At 31.3% G+C, this 13262-nt stretch overlaps 1 protein-coding gene across 2 annotated transcripts in view; it reads left to right on the forward strand.

Moving 5' to 3' along the window:
* The window catches only part of LOC129981961 (LIM/homeobox protein Lhx2-like), a 161124-nt gene that overhangs the window by 20451 nt on the left and 127411 nt on the right, over window positions 1-13262 (forward strand). Inside the window, exon 1 of one of the 2 annotated variants that reach the window (XM_056093038.1) lies at window positions 11623-11734. The exons of the other annotated variant lie outside the window; for it this stretch is intronic. The gene's annotated coding sequence lies outside the window, so the exon portion shown is untranslated. Of the gene's footprint in view, window positions 1-11622; window positions 11735-13262 lie in introns of those variants that run through there. 2 annotated transcript variants of the gene reach the window in all.

Here is a 13262-nt window from a genome sequence, read left to right on the forward strand (position 1 = left end):
ATACGAGGAAAAAAACAATCTCATTTATTATATCTTACTCCCTTTTACCTCTTACAACTTAGATATGAAATATAGTGTTAATAATGCCACATTGAAAAAACAATAATAAAATTTCTATGAAATAAATAATATAGCTACTTATTTAAACAAATTATTAATCGCACGTGGATTGAGTTTAATAGCTGGAACCTAAAAAGATGGGCGGAAGAATGAAAATAAAGAAATAGAAAAAAATTCTTTGGCAACATGATGTACAGAAACTAATCGGAAGTTTTTAAAGTTGCACGTCTATTTATTCTTTTGATTTTTTTATATCTAATCTTGTTCCAAAAGAAACATTGTGAGCGGCTCTTTTTATTCTTTTTTTCTTTTATCTTTAAAAGTAAACAGAGTTGTTTTGTTAAACAGCATTTCTTAAATTTTATTTACAACAATATTGCAGCTTCATTGCGCAATTAGTATTTTCACATTGCTGTTACTTATGTTTTATTAGAATTACTTATGTTATGTTTTATTAGAATTACTTATGTTATGTTTTATTAGAATTACTTATTTATTTATTGAAATTACTATTTTAAAAATAATTAATTACTTTTTTATCATTATTGTTTGTTTATTGATTTCGTACTGTTCATTAAAACTATTAAGGATTAAAATTAACTCTTTACCAGCATTTTTAATTTAAAAAATCCCTGCTTTCTACTGCGATATTCATTTTTGCACTCGACCTTTACTGTGACATATTTTTGCTCCTTTTGTGATCCTCTGAGCTTTGAATGAATCAAACTCCACCATTCATAAAAAAATTTAATTATTGATTTGGACAAATCAAATTTTTACTGTGGCCTGTCAGCTTTGAGATAGCCAAATTTCATTGTACATGCAAAATTAAATAATTAATTTGAATTAATAGAATTTTTATTGCGACCTGTCAGCTTTGAGATAACTTCACTCTATATTGGAAATTAAATAATTAATTTTAATTCATAGAATTTTTATTGTGACCTGCCAGCTTTGAGATGCCAAATTTCACTGTATATGCGAAATTAAATAATTAATTTGAATTCATAGATTTTTTATTCTGACCTGTCAGTTTTGAAATAGCCAAATTTCACTGTACATATAAAATTTAATAATTAATTTGAATTAATAGAATTTTTCTTGTGACCTGTCAGCTTTGAGATAACTTCACTCTATATTGGAAATTAAATAATTAATTTTAATTCATAGAATTTTTATTGTGACCTGCCAGCTTTGAGATGCCAAATTTCACTGTATATGCGAAATTAAATAATTAATTTGAATTCATAGATTTTTTATTCTGACCTGTCAGTTTTGAAATAGAAAAATTTCACTGTACATATAAAATTTAATAATTAATTTAAATTCATAGAATTTTTATTGTGACCTGTCAGTTTTGAAATAGCCAAATTTCACTGTACATATAAAATTTAATAATTAATTTGAATTCATAGAATTTTTATTGTGACCTCTCAGTTTTGAGATAGCCAAATTTCACTGTACATATAAAATTTAATAATTAATTTGAATTAATAGAATTTTTATTGTGATCTCTGAATTTTGAGATAGCCAAATTTCAATGTACATATAAAATTTAATAATTAATTTAAATTCATAGAATTTTTATTGTGACCTGCCAGCTTTGAGATGCCAAATTTCACTGTATATGCGAAATTAAATAATTAATTTGAATTCATAGATTTTTTATTCTGACCTGTCAGTTTTGAAATAGCCAAATTTCACTGTACATATAAAATTTAATAATTAATTTGAATTAATAGAATTTTTATTGTGATCTCTGAATTTTGAGATAGCCAAATTTCAATGTACATATAAAATTTAATAATTAATTTAAATTCATAGAATTTTTATTCTGACCTCCCAGTTTTGAGAGAGCCAAATTTCAATGTATATGCGAGATTAAATAATTAATTTGAATTCATAGAATTTTTGTACTGACTTGTTAGTTTGTGATAGCCAAATTTCAATGCATTAAAATGAAATAAAAAATTAAATAATTAATTGGAATTCATAGAATTTTTATTGTGACCTGTCATCTTTGAAATAGCCAAATTTCACTGGACATGCGAAATTAAGTAATTAATTTGAATTAATAGAATTTTTATTGTGACCTGTCAGTTTTGTGATAACCAAATTTTACAGTAATTGCAAAATTAAATAACTAATTTGAATGAACCGAAAAATTTTACATGGTGATATCAAGCTCGAATTGATCAAATTTCACTGTACATAAAAAAATTAAATAATTAATTTGAATAAATCGAATTTTTATTATGGTCCCTTTAAATTCGAATTTGCCAAATTTTACTGTGCATGTTAAATTAACTAATTAATTTGAATGAATTTTTTTATTAGGGTCCCATGAAGCTTTAGTTAGCCAAATTTTCTGTACAAGCAAAATTGAATTATTAATTTGAATTATCTGCCAAATTTCATTATAAATGAAAAATTAAATAAGTAATTTGAATGAATCGAAAATTTTAAAATGGTCTTCATCAAGTATGAATTAGCAAAATCTTACTGTACATGCAAAATTAAATTATTAATTTGAATGAATTGAATTTTATTGTGATCCTGTGGGTATTGAATTATCTAAATTCCACTGCATATGCACATTTTTTTTTATATGTAAATGTAAAAGTAAGAACTAACTATCAATAACTCCTCCTCGTCTGCTCCTCGTAAAACGACTCGACTGATGGCAGTTGCTTCTTCGTCTTATGATGGAATGGGCGTTTGGCGTCACGACGCACATGGCATGGCGTTATTTTAGGAGCCCCGCATTCGCTCTCGGCTTCAGTTTGCGATTTTTTTTAATCATCTGCTCAAAAGACCGCCAATAAACAAAGGAAGCGAATGCGAGTTGACAGAAGGTCTCAACACCGGGTTAAGAGAAAAACCTAAAGATCCGCTACTGTTAAAAAATGCAAAGGGAAAGTAGAAAATGTTTTATTGCGCATGCACAGGAATTCCATTGATTATTTTTATTTTGTCTAGAATGGAAGAGAAAACATTACTATCGAGAGGGAGTGGGATTCGATATCTAAATTGTAATGAAGTTTGAAACGTCTTAAACCTTTTTGAATCTGAAAAATATTTGTCTGTCTGATCCTGTATTTGTTAAATGATGTCTCAAAATTGTAACGATTTGGGGGGGGGAGAAGAAGAAGAAGAAAAGAATCTCCCTTTTTCAAACCTTGAATCCGAAAAATTATGTTTGTCTGTTTGTGAATATGACATCTTAAAAATGTTATGAGTTACAAAGCTGAAATTTGGTATATGGAATTACGACCAAATTTGTTGAATTTGAAAAATATCTGTCTGTCTGATCCTGTATTTGTTAAATGATGTCTCAAAATTGTAGTGATTTAGGGGATGGGGGAGAGAAGAAGAAGAAGAAAAGAATCTCTCCGTTTCAAACCTTCTTAAATCCGAAAAACACCTTTTGCGTTATGTTTGTCTGTTTGTGAATATGACATCTTAAAAATGCTATGAGTTACGCAGTTGAAATTTGGTATATGGAATTACGACCAAATTGGTTGAATCTGAAAAATATCTGTCTGTCTGATCCTGTATTTGTTAAATGATGTCTCAAAATTGTAGCGATTTAGGGGGTGGGGGAGAGAAGAAGAAGAAGAAAAGAATCTCTCAGTTTCAAACCTTCTTAAATCCGAAAAACACCTTTTGCGTTATGTTTGTCTGTTTGTGAATATGACATCTTAAAAATGTTATGAGTTACACAGCTGAAATTTGGTATATGGAATTACGACCAAATTTGTTGATTTAATTTGATTTCTAATAAACTTTGAACGAAACCTTTTTTTTAGAAAGCTTGTTTGTCTAGCTGTTCAAGAACAAATAAAGGAGCTAATTACAATACATAAAGAGCTAAGTGGATAAATTTAGTATCTAAAATATAGATTTCCAATTTTGAATAAAGTCCATCAAACGGTTTACTGTTAGTCGGTCTGTACTTTTACATGCATATAAATGCAATGACTCAAACTGCAGTGACTTAAATCAATGAAATTCTGCATTTTGCCTTGCGCCTACAATTGTAGTTTTATATCAAATTTTGTTGCCAATTGGCTGGCATTAAAAGAAAGAGTCCAAAATACATTTTCTTGCGAAAGTTACAATAAAATTGGTCAGATGTATATTTCTTTACTGTTGATCCCCAATGCCACGCAAGATATTCTCGGTTATATCCAGGTACAAAATTTTATCCGCAGGAAGAGAAATAAGATCTTTATTGGAGAATATGCAGGAAGTTCTGGGGACATCATTCCAATTAGTGCCAAGAACTGATCAATAGAATGACATTTCCAAAAATAGCTTTTTTCGCGGGGGAGTTTAAAACGTAGAGATTTATCAAACTCTATGAGTTAATTTTTTTAAAGATTACAAAATTTTCTCATTGCATACGTGGCATTTAAAGCAATAATGCGAAATCATGAATAGAATATTTAATTTTATATGTTTTCCTAGCCGCCAATTGAAGCGTTTGATTGACTACTATTTCAAATCAATAGTTTTTGACTACACATTACAAATGAAATTCTTATATAGGAATTTAGGCAAAAATCAAAAAGAGGGAATGGGACACAGTGGCAGATTTCTGACCTAGAACCACTTGATTGATGGGAAAGTGCAAACAGCTCGATTTAAAAGTTATTATTAGTTGAGTTATCAAATAAGTTTGTAACCAGCGGACGTGGTCTTTCCAAAACTTTCTCGCATGTTCTCTAATGAATTTGTCATGCCAGAGAATGCTTTATATGGCAATGATGTACAGTAGTTACGAAATATTAATTTTTGGCGTGAATTTAATATTTTTACTGAATCTATCATGTTATTTTTGGCGATTAATCCCTGGCATGCCGGTAATAGTATCAGAAAACCGAATTTGTGTTTTAAACACGTTTTACTCGACCTCTTAAAACAAAAATCTGACACAGAACATTAGTTATAGTCACAGATTCACATAATTAATTTGATATATTTAAGAAATTGTGTCATTGAATTTAGGCGTTTACATGTTTCTAAAAGTACTGATTGATAGGCAGTCAATCCCTTATTAGATTTCGCTTGAAATTCGACAGGTGACTAGACTACAGATATTAATTCAGTGTATCGAATCTTATTGGTATAGTTCCCTTCGCTTTGCAATTATCGTGTTAAATAATATTCGAACTGTTGGACAGACAGACTTCCTCTCAGAAGATTTTGCTCAAAATTTGATAGGAATATACAAATTTGGTATGACAACTGTACATTTATCTAGAAAAAAAGGCATTTTTTATTTTTCTTTGTCATAGACAGACGGACATTTCTTTAAAATGTACCTTTCGAATTCAGGGGAGTTCAAAACATGAAGATTCGTCAAAATCTTGAGTTCTAATTTTTTTGACGATTTTTATATTTTCTTTATACCACGTATACGAGAAAATAAAAAAATAGAAATTCTACTAATTATAAAGCATATAAAGGCAGTACTAGTATTTCATTAAGTATAAAGGGCTACTCATTGCTTCTCACAATCACTTATTTTTTTTCAATATTTATAAATACCGATTATTTGGCTAAATAATTTTCAATACAAACATGAATGTCGTGCGTTTATGAGTGAAAAAATAAAATAAAGAGTATAAACAATTTTTTAACAATAAAATTAACCAAAAATAAATAATAAACACGTTGTTGAAAACTAAATTGACCAACATCCATGATGTATAGTGACCAAAACCACAAAATTTATAAATTAACCACTGCACACATTTCATTTTCTCGTTGTTAATGAACATCCAATTTATGCGACTTTTTGCTGCTGACATGCGCAGTGCTACAACTCTTCCTCTGCTCTCAGTCGCGATGAGTGGCTTCCGCTGTATTCTGTTTTTGCGATATAATTGTCCGGATGTGGAATTTGTTTTTCCAACTCGTAAATCGCGACGTTTCCTCTCGCTCCAAAGAAGAGATGCCGCGCGTTTTCTCCAAAGAAAACGTGTTTCATATTTTTTGCTCTTCCCCTCTTGATAGAAACGGTTATTTCAAGAGCGGATAAATCTGATGGGACGTCAAAAACAAGTTTCTCTTCGACCGAGTCTCGGAATAACAATGTTACTCCGGAGACTGCGTTACCTTTTTTTTTTAATTATTTATTCTTCTTTCTTTCTTTTTTTTTTTTCCACGTTCTTTTACTTTACGAGAAAGATGATGAAGAATTTTCACACAGGATGTTGTACAGAAACTATTTTTGAGAACTTCGTCCGTGAAGTATACATTGTACCCAGAAGTAGTTCCAGAAATATTTTTGAAAAAGACACGGGGTGAAGGTCGGGTTAAGGCCAAGAGGACCCAATCTCGAATATCTTGTGTAAAGCTGTTTTGCGTATGCTAATTTTAGCGGGAAATCTTCGGTCTACAAAGACTTTACTCGAGTAAAAAACAGTCATAATTTATTATTCACTTCAGCTATTTGCATGTCATTTTTTTATATAATTCAACTATTTATGTCATTTTTTTTTTACAATTCAACTATTATATGTCATTTTTTAAAAATCTTTTTATGTTATTTGCTATATAGTGGAACTTCGTTTATTATAACTTTTGTTTTCGAATTTTATTTGAATTTAAAAATTAAGCTGAATTTTTGGGTTTTTCAGTGATAACTTTTGAATGTATTAATGCACATAAATATATTTTGCCCCGTTTAAAAATTCAAAAAATTGTCTTTTTAATGACATGAATTTAAGTCGGGCGAAGTTTTGCTAAATTTTGGCAATTTTTTTAAAAATATGTCTTTGTTCCAATTTCCAGCATTAAATCACATTGTTGCCTTGAAATCCAGACCAGTTTCATTCTTCTATCAAATATTTAATCGCGTGATATTCTTTTATTATTGAAAACTACTGAAGAAGAATTATGTTTAATTTCTGTGTAAAAAAAAAGAGGAATTAAAAAAGGGTTTTATTATATAGAAATTCAGAAGATGAAGAAGATATGGATTTTAAATATTATTGAACTGTCTCCGTTATAAAGGTTCATGTACATAATAAATGAATTTAATTAAGACATTAAAAATAACACAGCTGTCTGCTTAGGTCTATGTACACACTTGAAACTTCGAAAATCGTTCAAAATATCGAATATTGTTTTATTGCTTAATAATGTTCTCTGATCCTTTAGATTTCAAACGATACCAAGATGTTGTTAATATTCGAAATATTTCTCGAGTTAGAATTATTTTTCTTGAGGTGCTTTCATTAAAAACTCTAGTTACGGTGTTTTTAAAACTCATTTTATGAAGAATGATATTTTTCCACTATGTTGCTTCATTCAAACAATCATAACTCAACAAGAAATGAACCAAATACAGTAATTTATATATCAAAATAATCTGTATGAAATAGCGGATGTTTTGTGCCTCAATTAAAGTTATATTTATAGAAATAAATTTTTAATAGCTGTTTAAAAGTTAAAATGACAGAAAAAATCTCGCTTTTTCTATTCGTCGTTGATGAAAAAATTGTAGAAAAAAAAACTATATATTTTTATAACTTGATTGAGGCAGACAACATGAAGACTCATATTAGGCATCATTTCCAACTAGAATTGTGTGTCTGCACAAATTAGAATTTAAGATATCATGTTTCAAAAAATAGGCTCATTAGCTCATTAAATATTATTTAATTAATTAATAATTAGTGTAACATGGTTTTTTCTCACTGAAATGAGTTTAAACATATATTAATAACCTACTGTGAAAAAACTGGATTTTTAAAGTTAAAATTTCTAAAAAAATCTTCAAGTGTGTACGTACACCTTGCTTTAATGTCAGACATTTCGGTGGAATCACGAACATGCAGTTACGTCTAAATAATTTATCTAAAATCATATACAATATTTATTCTCTGCGAACCAGCTGATCGCCTGAGGCGACTAGCGAACAATAAGCTAAAGCTTTATGTCATTCCAAGCTGCACAATTTTCTAATTAGTTATTCCTTTATTATTATAAAATTATTTATTTGTGAAATTAAAAGGATGGGTTATATAGAAATGAAACTAATGCTAGTAAATTGATGAAATAAAAATTGATAATTAAAAGACATGCAAAATAAATCCAGAATTTTAATTTTTTATCTAAAAATTAATATTTGTAAAAAGTAATATTTTTATCATTAACAGTGGTGGAAGCAATAAAAAATTGATGAAATAATAAAATTGATTTGAATTTTATTTCAATAATTTATATTATTGTTACAAGCTACGTGTAAAGCGAATTACCAATAAATAAATAAATAAATAATAAAAATTGATGGAAAAAATGCATGACAATTAAATTTGTAGAGTGTTCTAAAATTAACGCAAGATTTAAATTTACCACAATTCGTACAATAAAATGTTGACAATCCTATTAAAAAACCATTTGACAGCATATAATTTAGAGTTAGTAAAAATGCAGTGTTACAAGGCAGAACAACGTGTTAACACAAGATTTGAATTGAATATTAAACACAGTTTTTTTCCTTTAAATCGCTGTATTTTTATTGTATCGTAAAGTACACTGGATAGGGTTATGTATGGAATAACACATAGGCAAACGGCCTCCATGGGTTTGCTGGCGCATGCGCACTCTTTGGCTGAAATTTTCCATGGGCATTTTGCATTCCATGGGCATTTTGTTGAATTTCGTTGATGCAGCGTCGAATTTCCTTCTTTAATGCACGCTTGCTTATGGGCTTGTTGGCATAGACCTTTGAACTTCAAATAAACCCATAAAAAGAAATCCAATGGTGTTAAATCACTCGATCTAGGGAGCCAATTCTCAAATTTTCGAACTGTGGCCTACCAGACTTTCATTATTTTTAAAACATTGTTCAACAATGAAAGCACATTTTTTTCATCGGGTAACGCTTTCTTTTTGCTAACTCTAAACTATTAGTTGTCAAATGGTCTTTTTTAATAGGGTTGCCAACACTTTACTGCAGGAATGATAGCACATTCAAATTTTGCGTTAATTTTGGGACGCCTTTTAGTATTAAAAAAAAAAAAACAATTATTTACTCCTGAAGATGGCATATAAATTACTTTCCAGTGGTAATTGTTTTAGAAATTACCGGCGGAAAGATAAGTAAAATTCTAAGAAATTATTAATTTTAGAAATTGAAAAAAAGGAAACTTCATCTTAAACGGCATGTGCAAAATTTTATATTTCTACTGTTCATCGTTTTGGCGGAGTTTATTGACAAGCAAACAAACAGACACGTGTAATTACTATTTTACATAAATTTGAAACAATTTGATGAAATTTAACAATAAAGATGACTATCTGATTTCTTTCACTTATTAATATAAAAAATGTAACAAAAAATGCTATGTTCATATTTCTACGACCTCATTTGAGGTTAATACTCATTTTTAAAAAAAAGGCTTGATTTAATACACGAACACTGCCCATTTCACCTTTCAAAAAATTTTTTTTCCCTGCCGTTCTCTTCTATCTCCATCCTCTTACTAGAGCACGTAAGAATGACACTTCGGAATAAAAAGCAAAACAATCGGGGGGAGGGGGCTGTTCGGTGAAGAGGGCTGTCACCACTCGGCACAGAGAGTGACAGGGGTAGGCCGAACAGTAGCAGACGTGACCCCACAACGTCGGTTTCCCGCTGTGCGACTGTGAGCAGCAGAAAAGAAACAAAAGAAAAAGCACACGTTTGTGTGTGTGTGTGGGGGTAGAGAAAGTGAGGCTAATACTATCGGACGGGAGGTCCGTCATTCTTTTCCTGAAACAGAGGAAAATCTAAAAAGTTTTAGGAAGAGTGTAAGTGCGAGAGAGAATGTCAGTTGTATACGCCTTTAGAATGAAGTTTGGCTGGACATTTCTCAAGCTCAACACTTATTGAATCGAAAATTTTCAATTACTTCAATTCCATTTGAAATCTGAAATATTATTTTTCTTAAATATATTTGCGATCTCATGTTCTATACAACATCTCTCTCTCTCTCATCAACTCTTTAGTGATTACTTATATGCTTATACATGTCATACAGATATTATCAATGTAATTTATCAATTTTTCAGTTAGTAATCTCATTTCCCTGTAAGTTCAACTCAAAGTCACCATTTGTTTAAGTATTCTTGTCCCATCTATCCAGTTTTTACATCACCAAAAAACTGAATACTGTCGTGTAGGATTTGACACCGATGGGATTTTCTCTGGAGATACCTGGATGGTCTGTCGTCTCTTTCTTTCTATCAACAATTTTCTTTTCTTTTTTTTCCCCTTCCATCTTGTGCTCATCCAATTGGTTAGATAAATTAGTGTTATAGGCACCGGGGGCACAGGATGGCGTTATGTTATGTTCTATACAACATATATTAATAAATTTAGTGCGTATTGCTATCTTTTAACTTTTGACCCGTGAATTCTAGGACACTTGTATAGTGAAAATATTAAGTATTATATGAATTTAAGATCTAAGCTTTCCGCTTTGCAAGTATTGGTTACTAATAAAATGACACTTCATTACAAATGGGTATAATATGTCTGACAAATAAAAGCTTAAAAATCAAAAGTCTTATAATTGATAATGTCGTGTCCGCGCAGCCGCGGAAAGGAGGTGCAGTAGCTTCTGAGGGTAAAGACCCCTGAGTACCCGAGGGCAGAAGTCTGACTTCTAGCTCATATGAAGATGACACACACACATTCGCTTGCACAACCCCTTTTTACAGAGGGGCACATTCACACACCTCACAGATAGAGCACAGATGAGAACAACCATGCCCAAACCGGGACTCGACCCCGGGACGCCCAGATCACGGAGAAGATGCGCTGCCCCTATGCCAGGACGCCGGCAAGTCTTATAATTAAAGTATAGTAATCGTCAAAGAATTCGGACTCGACATTTTGAGAATCTCTACGTTTAAAACCCACCCAAGTTCGAAAAACACATTTTTGGAAAATGTCCGTCTGTTTGTGACAAAGATAATTTAAAAACGCTTAGAACTGGAAGGGTGAAATTTTGTATACAGTCATTATATCACATTTGTATTATTTCTATCAAATTTTGAGTAAGCTCTGTTCAGAGGGAATCTGGTCTGGTTGTTTAAATATAAGTAAACACTTTAACTATAAAATAGAACTAGATAGAATAAAGCTGGACGCATGCTTGAAATCGGTACACATATTTAACATTTGTACTATAGACATATGTCAAATTTTGAGATAAATCCAAAGATGGGTAGACCATGTGTTGGTCTGTATTTTCAGAAATATGTAAACCAATAAATCAAAAATGTAAAAACTGAAATACATCAAATATGGTAAGTGATTTTGCGTTCGTTATAATTTCGTTTCAAATTTTGGTTTAAATCAGTTCGAAAAAACGCGTCTGGAACCGAAATTCGATTTTTGGATTTTTTCGCCAAGGATTAATCGCCAAATAACTCACTAAAGATGACACGAGCGATTCAGTAAAAATGCTAAATTCATGCCAATATGCCTATGCTATGTAAAATTCTCTGCGTTATCGAAGTTTTTCAGTTTTTTTTTTTTTTTTTTTTTTTTTTTTGCAGGAAGTAGAGAAATATCACTTTCATTAGAGAGTATGTAAGAAAAGTTTAGAGGAACACTTCTACTGGTTTTTAAATAGGCTTGCCGGTGCCCCTTCTCATTCAACGATACCAGGTAATTGCCAAATTTGTCAATCGGAAATTCGCTTTAGAATAGAAGTAAGAATCTCCTTTTAATTCTTGTAATAATCCCAATGCGTTATTTCCCATTACCCTATATCTTACGATCCTGTTTTAAAAGCTATTCCTCAAGCATTCTAATAGTTTGACTCAATGTTCCAGAGACTGGTTGGAGAGAAAAACAAACAGGATCCCCGATGAAAGTTCGAAGCGCCTCGGAGTCTCCGGCTTTCTTTAGGGTGCAACTGACGTCACTCAAGGCAGGGGCGCGACACGGGGTCAAAGTCGGCTAAATTGCGACTCTTTAGAGCCCTCGCCGAAATGAGCCGTTGAAACGTCCGATGCTAAAAAGGAAGGGAAAAGGCAACATTCGTTTTATTTTCGTCACAGTTGACACAGAACACGTGCTATACCAATACAAGCTATGTTAAAAGAATCATTTAACACAGAGGTTAGTACTTCCCGAACAAGATTAGAAGATCTAAAAGAATGATATTTTAGGGGCATCATTCGTACAAGGGTGTTTGAAAACTTACTATATTGATTTCAGTTTAATTTTGAACCCAAAAAATTATTTAATCTGGATTTAAATGAAAGCATAGATAAGATTAGGGCTTGTTACTAGACAGTCATAATAGTAGGGATAGCATGCATCACTTCTGAAGATAATTTTTATATCATTTCATTTGAGCCCCATAAAGATTTGCTACTGATATTATAGCCTGTTTTTTTTTTTAATATCACCCTATTATCTTGTAATGTTATACATGCAACTTGTTTGCTTACTGTTGTTTGTTAGTTCGTATTCTATTAACTATATCGATACCGAAAGGCTGCAAACGAGTTTATCGGCGAAATCATGACCTAAAACCAATCTCGAGTTCCGTAAATTTCCTTTTTCCTTTTTTTTTTTTTTTTGTTTCCTTTCCTTTGTTCCTTTTTCCTGTTTTTTTTTTTTTTTTTTTTGGTTAAAAAAATTACAGAAAACTGGATGCATGCAAATGCAATAAACCGCGATCCGGAAGGTTTCCTGAGCCTCTTAAAATTGTTTCTTAAGTGCATATTACGATTACTGCTAATCCATTACATATTGTGAGGAATTGCCCGGCCGTTTGGATGTATCGAAACCACAGCCCTCTTCAACCGAAGTTTTCTTATCAATTCCACCGAGTTCTGTCATTACAATCTAGAGACGTGTAGCGGCTAGTTCTTACTCATCAGTTATGATGAAGATAGCAGGTGGCCACCGAGGATACTATGAACGAATGAGGCCCATTTTATCTTAAATGGGAAAATAAACTGCAAGAACTGCGCCCACTGGACTGATGAAAATTCCCTCAGTACCTTTACACGAAGTTAAAGTGACTGTGTGGGGAGGCATCGCAATCCTATAGGTTCCCAATCCATGTTTTTTCTTTTTCTCCATGTATGAAAACTTGCTCCATCACAAATACTCAGTATACATCACTGTTGCAGAATTACATAATTCTTGAATGGCAACACTGAGATGTCATTAAGGAAAT

Source organism: Argiope bruennichi, chromosome 8, assembly GCF_947563725.1.
Source record: "Argiope bruennichi chromosome 8, qqArgBrue1.1, whole genome shotgun sequence".
Lineage (NCBI taxonomy): Eukaryota > Metazoa > Arthropoda > Arachnida > Araneae > Araneidae > Argiope > Argiope bruennichi.